Source organism: Numida meleagris, chromosome 13 (genome assembly GCF_002078875.1).
Source record: "Numida meleagris isolate 19003 breed g44 Domestic line chromosome 13, NumMel1.0, whole genome shotgun sequence".
Taxonomy (NCBI): domain Eukaryota; kingdom Metazoa; phylum Chordata; class Aves; order Galliformes; family Numididae; genus Numida; species Numida meleagris.
In genome coordinates, this window is record NC_034421.1 from 11,915,845 (window position 1) to 11,934,842 (window position 18,998).

Below are 18,998 nucleotides of genomic sequence, written 5' to 3' on the forward strand. Positions count from 1 at the left end.
GCTTTTCTGGATAGCTACGTGTTAGACTAATAGCGACCAAGCTGCTAACAACCTTGTGAAGAAAAACAAACCTTACTGTCTGTATGATAAGACTCATGGAACCAAAGCATCTGGAAGCCGTACGTCATGCTAAAATTTTCTTTTGAGTTCCAGGGACCCTGAGTGACAAAGTAATTGATTCGTACTTCAATATCCTAACCTGGCTTATACAAAAGACAGAAAACCACCTTCAATTATTTTGGCTCTGAAACTTTTATTACTTGTAGACTGTTCAGATCTAAAAATCAATACCACACAACAACTTGGTCTAGATAAAAGCATAATTTGAGAAGAATTTCAGATCAATCTTTTCTCAGACTTTTATTTTACTGGGTCATTTAGCTGTGCAAAATATCCCTCAAGATAAGGACAAAATATCCCACCACTTTTTCTTCTTTCCAGATGTGCTCATAATTTTTTTTTTCCTTGGTGGTGTAGATGAAGCAAGGAGAATCACAGTGAAGAAAGAAGAAAACCAGCAGCTTTACAGTGTACTGGGTCTAGCTGGGATAGAATTAACTTTCTTCAATGTAGCCCATTTGGAGCTGTGTTTTGGTTTTGTGACTAAAACTGCACTAGCACCACGCCAGCGTTATTGCTGTTGTCAGTCTATTGCTGAGCAGTGGTTTTCTGTTGCTGTTTTTGTTTGCTTGGCTGTTTCCCCTCCACCTCTGCCTCCACAGCAAGTAGGCTGGAAGTGTACAGGATGGCAGGGGACACAGCCAGGATAGCTGAACTGACCAAAGGGATGCTCCGTATCACATGATGTTCTCTGCAATAAATGCTCAGAGAAAGGAGGAGAAACAGGACACGTTCTTGTTTATGACATCTGTCTCCCCCTCAAGTAACTGTTGTGTGTGATGAAGCAGTAATTAAGCATTATCTGAAGGACAGTATTTTCCTTCCTTTATGTAGGAAGATCAAGATCTACATGAAATGAGCAGCACATCCACCTGTTAAGTGGAAAGTAGACAGTTGATATTTTCATTTGTAGCATGCACAAACAAAGCAAAAACCTTGTCCTTTGCAATATTGTATTTTGTTCATGCCTCTCAGGTAGAAATCCCTCAATCATACTCAACTCATCAGATCCCCCTGTAGTATGCTGTGCTGCTTTGAAACACTGATTTGTTTTACTTCACAATTTTAAGAGAAGTGTTCAATGATGGGGGAAATGGGGGATCTATTTTCAGTGCCATAAATTCTGTGAGTATTTATCTGCTCATTATTTTAACACCATAATAACCCAAAGCAAAACATGGCTTTATAGTGACAGAAAAGCACTTGAAATGCCTTTCTTTTATTGACTCTATAGGCTTTTATAAGAAGGCAACTGTCACTAACACTGAAGGAGATACAAGACTTGGGATGGACAGAATACTTGCACACAGGTATCTACATCCACCAGGGTTTAAAATGTGGATCGTAAACGCAGATCTTCCAAAGGATGCACCTATTACATTAACATGGAGTACCCACCTGTTGTTCATCCCATTACCTTAAAAAATTATAGCAAAGGGAAAGTGCTAGTACTAAAACTGCATCGCTTAACTACAGCACATTTACTACAGTAACTATATACAATACACAGATTAAAAAACCTGATCAAGACAGCAAGTAGACAGAAATTCTCTCAAAAAGCATGGATAAAAACATCTTGCAAAATGTGGATAACACAGCTTTCTACGTTTCTTCTGAAATGCTTTCATAGAACTTATGCTGAAATGCCTCAGATTATTCATCATATAACATAGCTTTAGGTGAGCGTAGCTGTGTAGGGGAGGGCTACACACACACCAATTCATCTTTCTAAATAAGTCAGGCAATACAAAAACGCAGAATAACTGCTGCTTAATCGTCCAGCCTTCTGAACTGGGACACCAGTTAATGATCTCCCATTCCACATGCGTAGATACACAATTGACAATACATACAAAGTCAGTCCTGTTTCCTGACTTTCACTTTATACAGGCTCTGGACAGGCAGAGCACAGACATCACAGCACGTGTTATTGTCTAATTCCACCCTCCACAGTATTCCTTTGGTAATGAATTCAAGTTTGACAACAGAACAGGAGAAATATTCCAGTTAAGGAACTGAACAAGAACTCTGCTGATCAAGGCTTTATATTCATTTGTGCTAAAAATTCCTATCCAGTCACAATTTGTGCTCGGTTACATTGCAAATTTGGAACAATTCGCCTTTGCCTGTCACAAAGTGTCTTTGGTTGCTTTACTGGTTTGCTCAGTGCAGTGCAACTTCGGTTGCCCCTTTCTTTGGGTACCACAGACGCTATTACAGAACTAATAAACATTAAAATGCCAAATAAATCCATGGGCAATGTATTGGAATCAAGGAACTACATTACTAAATTAAAAATTGAAATTTTAAAACCCAGAATTTCTCTCTAATTGAACTGTTACGATTATACTTACCCAGACGTATTTATCAAAATGAAAACACAGCAATGTAGCCAAAGCTAGAAACTGTTCTTTAACTATACGGAACATGCTGAATACAAAATTTACCATGATTATTGAACAGTTTCTTTTTCTGACATTTGTTTCATTACATAGCATTCCATAGTCTTAACAAATCTGTGCTGGATTCTTACTGCTATTTTTAAATACACTAAATAAGAGGACGGGACAAACCACTCCATAATCAGTAATGTACTACATGTGTACACCATGTCATGGGTGACTAGGGCATAACGCCCAGCCATATGGTGCACTTAAGAGCCAACTCATCTGCATCGCCTGTTACCAGGCAACATGCTGGACTTCAGTCTCAGCCTGGTAAGAAAAAAATGACCTCTTAGCCCCAGAAGTTGATTGATATTCATTGTGCTGGTTAGGTTGTGATCACAAGGGAAAATAATAAAATCAATTATGCACATGGAGATTTGGAGGCATTAGACCTTCCCCAAATTCCAAACGAGTATTTTCTTCTTCTTTCTTGCCATATATCCCAAATCTCTGATTTATCTTATTGAAAGAACATGAATATATTTTAAGTACATTTCTAGATAGCAAAGCAGTATATTCACAGTTAAATTAATGCCAGCTTCCTAAAAATATGTCGGTAATTATCTTGGGGACCACGATGTCCCACAGGCTGGAAACCCCAACCTTATTCTTACATTTTTTATTACAATTTCTCTGACAAAAGCTGCCAATTGCGTCCAATTCTGCTAAGAATTGTAAGGTTATTCTGTGATGGAAAGCAGCATTCACGACAGAGGAAAAGCTAAAAGCATCAAGCATGCTGAGCACTACAGAATTGATTTAAATCTCTCTTCAAGATGAACAAGCCTTTTTCTTGTTTTTATCCTGTGAGCCAGGCAGTTTTCTTGAAATAATAAAATCTGGTTTCAAAGACACAAAGAGGTAGATTGTGTATGGTATAGGAGAATAAGTATAAGACTCTTTATTCCTAAAAAGGACTGCACATCAAATCCTTTCACCAACACAAAACTGTTTGTTGGGACAGAATTCGAGTACTAACATTAATCCATTTGTACAAGAAAAGTGAGCCTACTATTTTGTCAGTACATGTGTGCAACTTGCTTACTACACAAAGAACAGATAAAAGTGTAATGTCAAGTATATTCCTATTATTCAGTGAGCCCCACAGTGAACGAAGTGTAGCCACATACACGTAACTGCTATTGCTGTGCCACAGGACAAGCCATGCCTATTACACAGTACAAAGATGGAGCACTGCTTTTTTTTTTTTTTAAGCAGAGGATTGTTAAAAATTGTCTGAGAAGTACCAAACACACACTTATCAGGAATCACACACTTTGTTTAGTTTTTCGGTTATTTTGCAACTACTATTCAACTGCATGTAAAATTGTATCCTAATAAAAAGTGCTTAATCAATACTGTTGCCAAGCATGGGTTAAAATGCTTGGAAAGAAAAAATAAATTCCAAGTATGAAACAGCAACAAATAGTTTGGATAAGAAAACATCACTTCACATCTAATTTAAAATGGTTTTCAGGAAGGAAAGAAGTGAAAAATGAACCAACACAACCACCACATCACATGTTCTATAAATTTATGAGGTTGAACAACCAAGCATAATGAATTATTCGTAGCTGTTCTAAGGGGAAGACTGTTTGAACCAACTAATAAATACACAAAATTTCTTTGACAGAGTCAATCAAAAGTAAAATAAACATAGCAATATGACCCCAACATGCAAAAGGGACATCGGAGGGATGAACAGTTTATTTTAACCTATGAACAGAAACAGGGAAGATGTTCTGTTGCAAGCCACAAACAAGTTGTTATTCATTGAAGAGTAAAAGACAATTGACCTTGTAAGTATGGCCTACGTGTCTCGAGATCCAGCATCAGCAAGGCAAGTTGTGAAGGCCAACATATTTCCTTACACATTATAACAGCAAAACAGACATTTCAATCACATTCCCAAGAAAAAACAAACTGCAAAAAAATCAGTGTACTTACAGTAAGAAGGCTTCGATCATGAAAACAATAGGCACCACTTGCATGGGGCTTCTGTGTAGTTTCCTAAGCAAAAAAAAAAATGAATTCTTACTGCACAAGATAGAGTCAAAGGAGATGATATTTTGGCCTTCCCAACATTGAAAGACCAAAGTAAGCTTTAAGATTCAAAATGTTATAATAACAAATATAACGAAAATATTGCACTGAGGAGGACTTCCACAGTAAAGAAACGTACCATACGTTACTGGGACAGAATAGCATTTTTACTTTAGAACAAAGAAAAACAGCAAAATTCAATCATTTTTCAACACCAATAAATATTTTATTAAGTTATAGATGTTAATTAAAAGACAGAGGAAACTAGCCAGACACTTTTAAGTTTATTTGAAATCTACATTCTGTGTTTGCATTAGGAACTTACCTAATGCAATTACAGTGTTGTAATTCAAAATTGTCCTTGCTACAGGTTTCTGTTTCAACAGGAATTCAGAACTATGATTTACTCATGTATTTTTCAATTGTAAACTTCAAGCAGTTTTGGAAAAGAATAATTATCATAAAATATACAAACAGAAGGGCACATCCAAGATATATTATACATGCACATAGCTGTGAATTAGGATAACATTCTATCCCATGCTTTTTTTTTTTTTGCTTAAATTGATGAGCAGCTGGTGACATCTAATATTTTACTGAATTATTCATTGAATTTTAGCAGTTACAGTAAGCTCAAGAATGTTTTTCATAACAAATTCACCCTAAATGCATTTTCCATTTCCATGTGCACATGGTAGCGTACATTCCCTGATACAAATACTCAGGAAGACAGAAATACTGTACATATTTTCAGTCTCCAAAGAAAACACACACTAAAGTCTATGTATTGCTAAAACAGGAGATAAAATTTATCATGTTTTATCCACTTTAATATAATTCCAACAGTAAAATATTGAATAATTTTCTCACAAAATGTGTTATTCTTTATATATATATTTTTTCCATTAAATATATATACATCTGAACCAAAATTCAGTACTGGTTATCCCTAATGTAGTCGAGGAGGAATAAAACCAACCACCACGGTAAGCGCTCTATAAACGTGTCAGGTAGTAACAACTGCACTTGCAAGTTATCCACATATTAGGAAACAGACTTATCTAATGAGACAATAACTAAACAAGTATTCTTCAGCCATATTCATGTGATTCTATGAAGCAATTTTCAATACAAGTAAACACAGCTTGAAAAGGCTAATAATTTTGTGAGCAAATCTACATTTTTGTGAGCAAACCTACACAAGCCCCAGGATAACCTAGTTGAACGTCACAGATGCTGATGTTATACTCTGGACTGACACAAGATACCATTAAGACTGTCCACACTACTAAAAGGAAGCTTGTGTGGTTTTATAATGCTAAATTTTGTTTTCAACAACTGTCAGCTCAGAAAAACACAAAGTAGGGTCCTGCTTTGCATCCATATTGCACATGGTGCTGCAACATTTGGCAACAGCAGAACAAACATTGTGCAGGGCTCAAGTCTTTATTTTCTGAACATGTAAATAAAAGGAAGACTTGAGTCAATTAAAAGAAATCTTACCAAGCATCTATGAAGAAGCTCGGCTAAGAAGTTTTAATATCCCCTTAAAAATGGAAGGATTGGGTTTTCAGGTGAAAGTTTCAGGTGCATAAATGTATGGGGAATACCTTGGCTCCCTCAGGGCAGTCAGATCAGGCAGCCAGGCTAGCAGAGATTCTTCTGCAGGGTCAGTGCCAGAGAGAGCTCCAGGCCATACAGGTTTATAAAGCTAACATACCTGGGCATTCCAGGAGCATCCCAGCCACTACAATGCTACCCCTTATAAGCAGCACCCTTAAGTGCTACAAATATATATTTATGTATACACACACATATACTACATATACATATTATATTATATATATAATACAGAGCCCAGAGCAATTAAAAAATTATGAATACCTACAAGCAGTTTTTAAGTTTTATTTACAGCTTCACAACTTTTAGATAAAGTCTATGTATAAATTATTCTAATCTGACACTTTTAATTCTGTTCTAAAATTCCACTAAAGAATGATATCCGTTGCTTTAAGTTAAAAGTGATTCCCTTTTGATAATGGCAAAATACAACAAGAAGTGAGCTTTGCCATCATTAGACTTCTAACCACATTACTTCTATTTTGAGGCTTTTTTGTTTCGTATCAGTTTAATTTCCTGTCAGCCTTACAAGAGATTGCTAATGTTTGGGCTGTAGGATATGCTCTGATTAAAAATAATCTTCCCAATTACTGCCTGGCATGAGTCTACTGCCACATGCACTCTGCCACTGGCTTCTGAATTTCTGTCAGCAGTAATTGTATCTGTAGCTCCTAACTGTAAATGAAAACCCAGGGGGCATATTTGGGTTCCAGTTTCCTTTGCCTCGCCATATCTTTTAATTTGCACTGTCTGTCAAAAGGAGACGTTCGTCGGCACTAAAAGGAAATCCTCAGAACACCAGGTTAAAAAAAAAGTGGAAAGGAGGAAAAAAAAGGCAACTGGAATAAGATAAACTGTATTTTTTATGGAATACTCCATGTAGATGGAGAACGTCATACATTTTCTTTTAGCCACACAAGTGGTAAATTGAAACTATGTACTGAGCATTTCTTCCAGTCCTGATTCCGATGAGGACTTTGGATCCGTGCTGTCACCTCACCTCTGTCCCTGTTAACTGCTGCTCCTGGAGCCTGGATCTGGCTCCTGGCCTTGCCTAAGGAGGCCAGTAGCCTCCACTTCTGGGGCCTGGCTCTGCCCTCCCCACTGAGACCCAAGAGACCCACAGCCCATGGAGGATCCATGGGGGCCAGATGGCCCCAGACCTTCTATATTTGAGACAACTCTACTTAAACTTGGCAGTAAGAGTCTGATGCAATCACAATCACCAGCCTCATGATAATTTATGTTAAGTTTGTCATGGATTCCCTTTTGCTCTTAGGAGTGTTGCTGTTTAAAGACCTATGATGGAAGGGTGACCTAGAGACAACATGCCCTGTGTCAAGATCCTTAAGGAAAAGCAGATGGGGAAGAATGATCACTAAGCACAGACTGGACTCTGAAACAGATAGAAAAGAAACTTGAGGGTTAGAAAAACACTTGATACAACATCAAAAGTGAAGCGTCGTTCAGAAGGAAAAGTACAAGCAAGTACCTGAGAAGTGCAGTCAGTTGTTCTACTGGTGTCAGTTCTTGTTCTAGAAGCCCCTCAAAGGTCCTTTAAAAAGCATCTCTAAACTTCTGGCGCTCAGAAAGCTCTCTAACGTGCAGGAGTCTACAACTCTGGAGAAATCAGTTCCTAGCTAATTTCTCCTCACACAGAAAGCATCAAAATTTCTCAATTAATATAGGTTTCTCTATTAACATAGGTATCGTAACTAGTAAAAAAAAATCATAGTTTTAATACTTTTTCTTCAGAATTTTTGGTTTTCTCCCTTATTCTTCTGCATGAAGAGGCTGTTCTACCAAAGCTCTTGAGCAGCAAGAACACTCCCATGAACATCAGTAAGAATAATCACACGTTTCCACATAATAATAATACACTTACATGCCTGCTAAATTAGAAGATTACCACAAATTCAAGTGAAGAGGGCATACAATGAAATAATGTGAGAAAGGCTGAACTGTTATCAACTGTTACTGTGGAGAAGTTCTACCAATTGCAATGACAAGCTTTTAGCACTGAATTGCATGATGTTGACAAAGACTAACAAGTCGGAGCACTATGCTTGGAGAAAGGGGTTTTTGCATTTTCCATTTGGAAACTGGTAGTTCTCTCATCTGTCACAGGTCAAGAAATGAATCATAGATGCACAAAGCAATGCAGTTTTAAAAAATTACGGATGTAGAGAAAATAATGCTAAATTTGCTTATGTTTTTTCTTCCTTTTAAATGTCAATTTTGATATTGCATTTTCAGTGTTAATAAACATCATCTGAAATTAATGACCAGAACAAGGGAAAACTGTAAAAAAGGAAAACAAACACAGTTTATCCAGTAGCTTTACAAATATGATATGGTTATTGTCACTTATTATAACTGAAAGAGCTCACCTATAGGATGCATCTGGACTGGGAATATGTAACAGCAGAGCAGCTATCAGCTCTAAAGACAAAACCGTAGCTAAAGGGCACAGCACTGTCCTCTGGCTATATCATGATTCTTGTGGACAAAAATCTAAGATGAGCAGACACTCCACATTTTCTGATCTAAAGAACAGTTGCACACCAGAGAAACGCGAGTATCCTTTTACACACATGACGGAGAGAGTACAGAATGGGCTAGTTGTCTGTTGTGAGTCTTCAGGAAAAGCAGTTTACGTAAGGTTATCAGGTCTTGAAAGGGTCTAGCCATCCCACCTGATGTCACAAACCATGTAGGGTCTCAGCTTGCAGGCTGGCAGCCGCTCATGTTGAGCTGAGCACATTCACTCTCCCAGAGCTGTCCCTTCCCTTTTCCCCTTACGTCGAGGAGCTGCTCTGAACCAGTCAGCCCAATCCTGCTTCCCAGACACAGAGCATTACTGCTCACATCATGCTGACAGGGAAGTTTCTGGGGCTTTTCTCACCAAAGACCAGGAACTAGGAACCTCATAACACCTAACTAACAGCAGCAATCTTCCTTAAAGGAAGCAATATAGTTTTAGCTACAGGTACCACATAACAACATCACACTTAAGTGCTAAAATCTGGTGGTTATGAAGCTGTCACAGGGTGCCTCACTAGAGCCAGTAAAGCAACAGCAAAGGCCAAATGCAGCTCACTCTTACCTCGTTCAGCTACCACATTCTCATACAGCATTTAATGTTACTCCCATTACTCCCACTGACCCAAAATTATTTTTGATAGCTCATTTTCATTCAGTTAATCACTATGCTGTAAACGGAATGAACATAATTCTGTCATTTAAATTGGGGAAGCAAAAATGCCTGTATGCCTTAGAAGTGGCTTATTTTTAAGAAGAGCTAACATACCTTTTCTGTTACCATTACAGAAGTATTTTGTCATGCGTAAGTGCAGAAAAAAAAAACAAAAACATTTATTCCCGCTCCTAGAGAGAGTCTATAGAATTTGGCTATCCTCAGCTCTTAATTAAAATCATCATCTTGTAAAATACTTCAGAGTACAGGAGAAGTTATATCTGCAACCCAAATGGGACACTGCTGCCCGGGATCTTAACACTGAAGTTCCATTTCTTTTCCCAGAGTAAGCACTAGCTTAAGCTGGTTTTCACGGGAAGAAAAAGGGACAAGCACAAACATAAATTACAAAACCTAGAGCACAGGCAACCGAAAACATCCCTGCAGAACCAGCTGTCCCAGATTTGCTATTTGTAAGCAACAAAAGATGATTATTTTTTTCTTTCTAATCCACAGTTCTTTCTATTTGTGCCATACCCATTGAGAAAAAGCATCGGATTTGTAAGCGCCGCAGGTTTTCATCCGCATTTCTGAATAACCGCCTCCACGTCACCTTTTTATCTGTAACCTTCCACAGCGCACTGAGAAGATCACAAACTGCAAACAAGGGTCCCTTCTCAATCACTTATGGCATCAGGAGCTTCACACCGGTAAGCTGACACATGTGAAATAAGACCACTTATCAAAGAAGAGAGAGGTCAAAGGCTTCTAAGGTTGGAACGGGAACCTGCTGGTTGCTGCAAATCTCTCACCAGCGCATTTGAGCCTGACACTTAATATTCAAACTGAATTGCAAGCGATGTACTCAAGGATAAAGCTCAGTAATAATAAAGATTCATGGTCTGACAAGCTCAGCATACAAATTCTCAGCACAGAGCCCATTTTGAATACTTTTTCTTTTTAATCTAAAGAGAGTTCAGGAATATTATTTTTTAAATGAAACATCAGTACTTCCCATCTAGTTAGAGAAACAACAAAATGAGGAAATAAAATTTCAGTCTGTGTTTAGATGCTGGTAAAGAAGCATGCCTTAAAACCAGAATATTTTATTACAGTATAGATACACTGTATGAAATCCTTATCTTGCTAATTAGACATAGGGATGCATCAAGTAATGTACAGATGTTGTTTTCACAAAGCCCAATCTTTTAAGCCAGAAACCCACTGCTTTAAACCAGAACATAGCTGCCCAAATTTCAGATTTACAGCTTGTACCTACCATGCCATTTGTGAAAGTCCAAGTCAGGGGAAAGGCCCTAAAACTTTGACGCCTGCCAATCAGACATCGCATCTGTGGTCCAACCAGATATTAAGTCATTCATATTAGATGACCAACAAGTGGCCCTTGGTAACATCCTTCCATGAATCCCAGATTATTTTCTGCCCATCATGTAGAACAAGCTTCTGACATCTAGGTGGAATTTAAGCTTCCTTTTAATTTCTCACCTCTCAATCTCACTCATCACTTCTTGTATTCCACATTGCATAGTTCGCAGTCAAAAAATGCATTGTTTGTATTACAATGACAGTGTAATGTCACGACCCATTTATTTTTCCCCTTTCCACATTTCCATGTTTCTTCTGCACTACAACAGCCTGGCAACTTGTTCCCTCTTTTTTTTTTTTTTAAACACATTAGTGTTTATGTATGTAGGAAGCAGTTTAAAATGAAAGAAGTTATAATTAAGTACCTAATAGTTCTAACACTGAAAAGTATTGTTACCAAACATTAGCTCCATTTAGAATCTTTTGCTTATTTTGTATTTAGTTTTAAACATCTACACTTCTATTACTAAATCCATCCCTTTCTTTTAAAAGCACATTGCATCCAGCATAACTACATCTCACTAAACCACCTTGTTAGTCATACTTTGATTCATTTCATCGCCTTTCAAATTTAAATTACCTTATTTCTTCTCCTACTCCTCATATTACGTTTGAAAATGACAAGTCTCACTTTGTGCAATGATTCTTTATAATTCCACCTCACATCACTTCCAGCATTAACACTGTAATTTTTTTGTGCATTTGCAAGTTTTCCTGCCAAACTGCCGACCAAAACAATTCAAAATTTACATTTAATCTCACCTGTTTCATTTCCATTCCTTATATGCAGTCAGCTAGCACCACAAGAAATGAAACCGTATTTTTTACATAAATGAAACAATAACTTCCCTAATCCCAGAAAAATGAAATCCTATTCTTCACAGATTTCTCGATTGAGCCTTCAGGAAAAAAAAAGATCTCCTCCATTGCCAAGTGACAGATCAATGCTTTTCTTCAGCTGCTGCAGAGACAAGTGCTGTAGCACAAGTTCAAATTGAGGATGAAGCTGCTAAAACAATTCTAAAAGTGCATGCTTGTCAAAATTCCTCTCATTGTTGATTCAAAACAAGAGCACCTGAACAACTCTTATTGCTATTTTAATGCACTCCCCAGTGTTATTAACTTTCAGATGATAGAATCTTCTCCAAACTAATTTCTACTCCAGATTAGGTGCTCTGCTGTTCCTGGGCTTCTGCACCTAAACAGAATTAACCCAGTGGTGCTGGGAACATATCTTTGCTCCAGCTACTGGAGCTCTCCCACAGGAACTGTGGAGAAGGAACAGCAGCTGAAGGAATTCTTTGTGTTACCACTATTTTCATGCATTCTGCTCCAGCACTCTCATTTACATTAATCTGCAAGTTCTCCTTCAAGGCTTTAGCATACAGAAAGCATATGTAACTCTGCTTTAAGTAGTCTGAATAGCTACGAAGAGTCGTAGGCAGTAGATGCTAGGAGTAACTACTATTTGCCAATTTCATGATGGAAATGTGAATATCATCATCTGAAGATTTAACACTGTTGTATTTTACTTATAGTGACTTTTATAGACGTGAAGAGAAATTGTTCAAAGATAACTACTGCTTAAATAGAATTATACCAAGTCAAATTAAAAATGGGTCAAAACATTATGGAAACCAGTCACCTTGAAAGCATCTGATACAGGTTGTTGTTGGGTAGCAATTGATTTAAGGGAAATGTAGTAACTTCATATTCAGTCATTTTTTCTCATCTTGTAAAATGTTTTGGAGATTCTTTGGATTGATTTGTTGTGGGAGTTTGCCGGTTTGCTTGTTTTTTTTTTTTTAAAGAAAATCATGGGCCACTAACCCCAAAGCATGAATAGTTTCTTTTTTTTCTAAAAACTAAAGCACAATCATTTAAAAACGTGGGCATGAAGGAAGGATTCAAATCTCAAGTCCACTAAGTATTCTGTAAAGAAGAAAACAACTCGTAGAGAATTGATGTCTCTGTGCTGTTTGAATATCAAAGCTCTTCTGGGTATCACTTAGATCTGCCCACCGTAATTCAGATACTTCTGAATAATTCAAGTTGTTATGCTTTAACTTATTTCAGCAATTTCCTTGAAGAGAAGCAGTAAGTGAACATTTATTATAGACCTTAGGATGAATCCATATAATTAATATTATGATGCACTTTACCTGTCCTACTGTTTGCTCTTGTAATATTAAGTTGGTATTAAATAAACAACACTCTCAGGCAACTTGTTGTCCCACTTCTCAATAAGATGCTTCGATTTATGTAATTACTTTATTTGATTTACTCTTGCATCCTTACTCAACTTACATATTCTGTTATCACGCTATAAAACTAATTAGCTATTTTGTGGTAGGAAGCATTTTTATTGCAAAAGCAATGTATTGCTTGTGCTTCCTTGGAATCAGAATATTCTTTTCATATTGTGACAGCAGCATACTTCATCTTTTCACATTTTATGTGGCACACTGAAGCAAAACAGAAATGATGTGCTATTATTCAAGCATAAGAAAAATAGTAGCACTGCACGAACAAGTGTCAGAGATGAATAAAGGCATATGAAATGATACGAAAACAGCAGCTGAAATATGCTCTCATTTTTCCAAGATGAGTTCAGAAGGCCTGCACCCAAGTGTTTATAAGCTTTACATTAAGATGACAAGATTGTGATGCAATTTTGAAAGGAAAATGAAGAAAGCTGATCTGAGATTTTTTTTTGTTCTGCTACTAGTGAAGGGTTAAAAAGAAAACAAAAAGAAAAAACAGTAATAAACAGTAAACTTCATTTCTGCTGATTACAGAACAGTATACTGATGGTATCTAAGAGTTCTGTGTGTCTGCTCTCCAGACTCATAACAGGTGACAAGCAAGCAGGGCTAGAGACACAAGAAGAGAAAATAAATCATTTCTGAAAACTCTGATGGAAAATAACTTTGTACTGCTTTCCAAGAATAAGTTCTCTTCGTGAAGAATATTAATTACTGTTTCATGCCTTCTGGAATGGCACCTTTATCAACATTCCAAATAAAGTCATTTGGGCACACTGTACCACATCACACTCGCTCTATGTTTTGTCTTCAGTACTCACTGCTCATCCTTTCCTATGTTCCACTTGATAATTAGGATCTTAGTTTTTCTTTCACGTTTCCAATTTTTCCAGTCCTTTTTTCCTTCTCATCGTACCTACAAAGCTTCCACATCAGCACTGACTTTATTTCCTGTCAGTGTGTTTGTTTCTGCTGAGACGAGATGTCATCAAATTTGCAAACAAAAATAGAAGACTCAAAACAGTCAACGCCAGATGGTCTGATGGGGAAGCCATCTCTAAAGAACTGACTTTAACAGAAGCTTTGCCAACCAGAGTAAGGCATTCTACGGCTTCTTGTTGATTTAAGGTCTTTCACACACTGCAGCTGTCACAATGAAGGGTAGTCAGTTTGACTAGAAAAATACATTAAAACAGAGAAGTTTTATGAAGTAGTCCCTTGGCATCTGCCTTCTGCAACATGCCTCCATATTGTACAAGGTATTTCTCTCCCTTCTCACTCTTTAGAGAGATGAGTTTTAATGTACTGACTGGTACCTAACAATCAGATTTTGTCAGCTTTTGTGCTGGATGGCATCGTACTTCTCCCATAAACTGTCACAGCGCTATTCACAACGCAAATCAATTGCTGTGTTTTCAGCAAAGGTGACAGAACTCAGGACCCACATACCGAAAGGCAAATCCCACTGATGCCCCCTGGATTCTCACTGCTGCCACTGGGTGCTGCCTGCCTGGGGCTGAAAGGGATTCCTGGCTTGGTCTGCCGTTGGGGAAAAGGCCCTATCACAGACCGTATTGAAAAAGGGAAAGGAACAGGTGTACTTTGCCAGTTCCCTGATCCATTTCTCAAAGGAGGCTTCAGGGATGAGCTGTCCAGGCTGGGGATTTCAGCAGCAGCCCAAGCATCAGGGTGAAGGTACTGGGAAGCTAATGGCCCACACAGCAATAAAAAGTAGCTGGAGATAACACTGAATAGAGATTAACCTCTGCAATGCTGTATACTATTACAGCCATTACCCAGGTGCGCTGTTGTACATTTGGATGTGCTCCTGTTATAGAATAAGATTGCGTCAGCACCAAAAACAATTTTAAATGAAAACAGATGGAGTACAGGGAAGAACAGAAATCTGCTGTCTCATTTCTGCTATTGCACTGGACATGACTTCCAGTAGCATTACCACAGGTTTAATTTGTACCAAAAGACAAGTTTTTCCCTCCCACTTTTTTTTTTTTTTGCATTGAAATTAAATTGTGATAGACCAACAGCACTGAAGGACCTAAACAAAAGCCTGCATGCTCACATATAGGCAACGCAACCACATGCTAGTCAAAACAAACAGAAGAACAGAAACTCCAACCCTGTCTAACATTATTCCTCCTGCACATGTTCCAAGCATTTCCCACATATAGCTCTGCACTTCTACAGATAAACTCTTAAGTGCTGAGGTAGGCAGCTTAACAGGATGATCCTACAGTGAAGGAGGGCAAGAACGCATCCAGAATGTTGAAAACAAAGATTACCGAGGAAACTCCCTGTAAAAATCATTTGATGCTTTATCTGAAAGTAGAGCAACTCGAATCTTTTTGCTGAGACCAACGTAAGCTCTTAAAATGTTCCTACAAAAGGTAGATCATAACTTCTAACTCCAGTTGCACCCAATCAAGTTCAATGGAGTGTAATTTCACTGCTAATGGGAGCTACAGAAGGGACTAATTTAGTTCAGCATATCACATTATTCAGCACAGAACCAATTAGTCTGTGCCTGAGTAGTTCAACAGTGTTAAGAAACTTCCAAAATAACTGTTAGTGGAAAAGCTTCGTTTTCGCTTCTGTGCTATTTTAAAAAAGATATTCTGGTCAGATGATCAAGATCTGTATCAGGCAGACAATTAATGAAAGCTTTTTCCTGAAGAAGTCTTTCTATCAAGAAAAGGAATTTGATACAAGTGGTCTGGAATAGGTACAAGCAAAATTCACCTCCATCATGGAGCGATGGGGAAAGCTACATTCCATTCAGAAACAGTATACCAGTTTTCACAACACACTGAATCCAAGACAAAAGACATTACTGTAAATAAAACGTTCACAGTCACACTGGCATTTTAGAAATGCTATCATTGATAACAACTGTAGGAAGTACAGTTGCATTCCCACTGAAACAAACAACTGAAATAAATTGGTATTACCAACAAGAAACAGATTTTAAAATTGGCTGAAACATTTCAGTTTCAAATCTAGAAGCAAGTTCTTCCCCTGGAAATACAACATTCTTGAAGTTCAGTGTTGAATCACTGTTCTCTCCTCTCAGTAAGTTTCAGGTTTTGTTTGTCCTATTTTTTCTTGACATATGAATACATTACTGAAAACAGTTACAACTGTTTTAAGGATAAGAACAGGTTTTTTTGTAAGTCATTCCATCTTATATTAAAAAAAATCATTTTAAAATAATGCTACAGCTCATGTAAATGCTCCAGTTCCTGCAACCAAGATAAAAGTACACACTTGCCAATTTCATTTTAGTTGTGTATATAATGAATTTCACAGTTTTTGCTGATGCAAACACTCCCCAGTCTCAAGTAGCTGCTTATCAGTAACAGCAGCAGAGCTGAAAATCTGTAAGCAATATTAAGTGAGAATAAATTAAATATATTAAAAGTGGATGACTTTGTTTAAATCAGCTAGAATAACTCTTTTAACTATAGAGACAAAAAATCATCATCATAGTTCTGTCCTGTGTGCAAACACAAATAATGTGAGCCCAAATTATTTATATGGATTGCTGCTGTAACAACTGACATGTTTATTTCCATCTTGGAACAAAACAAACAATCTGTTCCCACAGCTTTTGAACAGAAAACGTGAAACAGAAAGAATAAAAAAAACAGGCACTTGCAAGATACAGTTGTTATATAGGCAATTTAAATGGTGCATGTCTACGCACTAACAGTTACAGAATTTTTTATCAAAATTTCTGTTACAAAATCAGACATAAATCCAATTATAAACAGGAACCTTTGACTATGCAGTTTCAATATTCTGATCCTTCTACCAGACTTCCAATGAGCTCTGGAGACCATTATTTTATCTTTTCACTACTGTGCTTGTTTAAAGCATAATTTCATCACAATAAATAGCATGATATTTCTGAATTACGAAGTTTTCATTTTTTTCCTGTAAAAAATAAGCAGCTGAATTTTGCTTATCTTCATCAAGGAATAATTCCTGATATTAATACCTTTTGCCGGTGGAGCAAGTTAGAAAACCCTTTGAGCATGGTCAGTGTTCCAAACAGGATGTAAATTTTGGGGAGTTTGATTGCATTTTGCTTTACATTTTGTTTATTCAGAAAATTGATGCTTTAGTCCATGAAGATACTTATAGAAGTTGTAGTTAGTGCTTTGAAACACAGTTACTTTGACAATTTGCCATCAAGTGCTGACCTGCAATTTCCCCAGAGGACTGAGAAGAGCAGTCTTACAACCAAAATGGCACACAGAAGCCTTCCATCAAATCGAGTGGTTTAAGTGTGTGTCACAGAGCCTGCCACTGTGGCTGAGAATTACAGAGCAGCTCCAGGAACTGCACCAAGCGAGCTGCCGGACACTGCAGCACATCTTGGCCAGAGCTTCTGAGTTGCTTCAAGTGAAAATCAGAACTTTGAGAAGTAACTCATTCTTACTACCTGCTAAGTGAAGGCCTACAATATAAAAGTTATCAGCTCTGCATCTCACAGAGTTGATCCCCCATTGAGAAAAAAGATTACCCTTTTTAAAACAAAAAGCTGTTCCTTAAGGAAAAAAGGGCATCATCATATACACAGCACCTCTTTGGAGCAGAATCTCCTTGAAACGTGTATGATGAAGTTCAAGGACACTTTCAACTTCAAACACCAAAAAAATCCCAAGCAGTACTTAAGAAGTCTTGGTCACTATACAAGTAGATACCCAAAATTTGAAGCACGAACAGCTTACTTTATTTGAGGAGAAAGAAAAGGAAAGAAAGCAAAAAGATACATGTCGTGACAGCCTAATGTTGAACTACAACACAGATGCTAAAATAAAATAGACATATTGACCACAGTTGGACTAGTATACAACCCACCTATACACAAATACTTATATGTAAATAATTCACAGCTGGGAAGTCAGAAGTGAACCCCTAGTATTTCAAGTCAAAATTACTTGAACGTTGAGACTCTTCATCAGTAAAATTTTTATTTGTGGTGAAGGACAAAAGTCAGATCAGACAAGCTACTTGAATTAAAATATTAAAGCTAACAAAGCAGCTGATTCCCTTCACTTCTTTCATGGATAGGTGTCATTTGAGAACTGAGATTAGACTTCTCTCTCACAGAAATAACACCTTTATCTCTCACAGTATTACATTTTTAGATGGAGATGTCAATTGCAGCCAGTTTGGTAACAGTATGAAATGCATTTTGCTCACAGCCCTGTAACTCAGACAATGATTTTTGCTATGTTCTCAAACAGATGGGTGTCAGCAAGCAATCTCTTCTCCCTTGTGTACTATGGGACCTGGAAGAGAACCTGATCTATGGATTTTTCTCAGTATACAGAAAATGGAAAACATTTGACATGACAGCATAAAAAGGTTCGCAAACAGAAAGCTGCCCACAGCTGACAGACGTGAATGCAGGGAATTTAATACACGAGAAATCTAGTCACTGACTAAAATTGACCAAATCAATATTAATAGATGTACTACACATCCTTAGTCCAAATAAATACATTATTGATAATTTCCAAATTCCAAAACCTAAACATTTTTAAAAGACCTGTACTGAACTCACAGCAGATTTTTACTCTTAGATGACATTTTGGCATATACCAGTAGACAGCACATTGTAACTTGGTAAGTCTTTGAAATAGATTCTATTAATACATTCCTAATTTTTTTTTCTCTCCAAAGCATGTAAGTCCAAATGAGACACACATAGGAGCCATTCCTACAGCCATGAAAGTCTGGAAAGTTTCAGAAGCCCTCAATTAGAAAACATGAAGAGGACTGAGTTGAAAATTGGCCAAGTTTTACATCTCATCGCTTTTACTGTAATTTTGAGTCTGAAAATGAACTATCATTTGCAAGAATTCAGAACTACAGGCAGTAATTTCTCTGTAAATG

General features: G+C 37.3%; 1 long non-coding RNA gene across 2 annotated transcripts in view; it reads right to left on the reverse strand.

The window, feature by feature from the left end:
* The window catches only part of LOC110405884, a 199,138-nt gene that overhangs the window by 149,863 nt on the left and 30,277 nt on the right, over window positions 1-18,998 (reverse strand). For both annotated transcript variants that reach the window (XR_002443162.1, XR_002443163.1), the window contains exon 2: window positions 4,515-4,577. This is a non-coding gene — a long non-coding RNA (uncharacterized LOC110405884). The remainder of the gene's footprint in view (window positions 1-4,514; window positions 4,578-18,998) is intronic.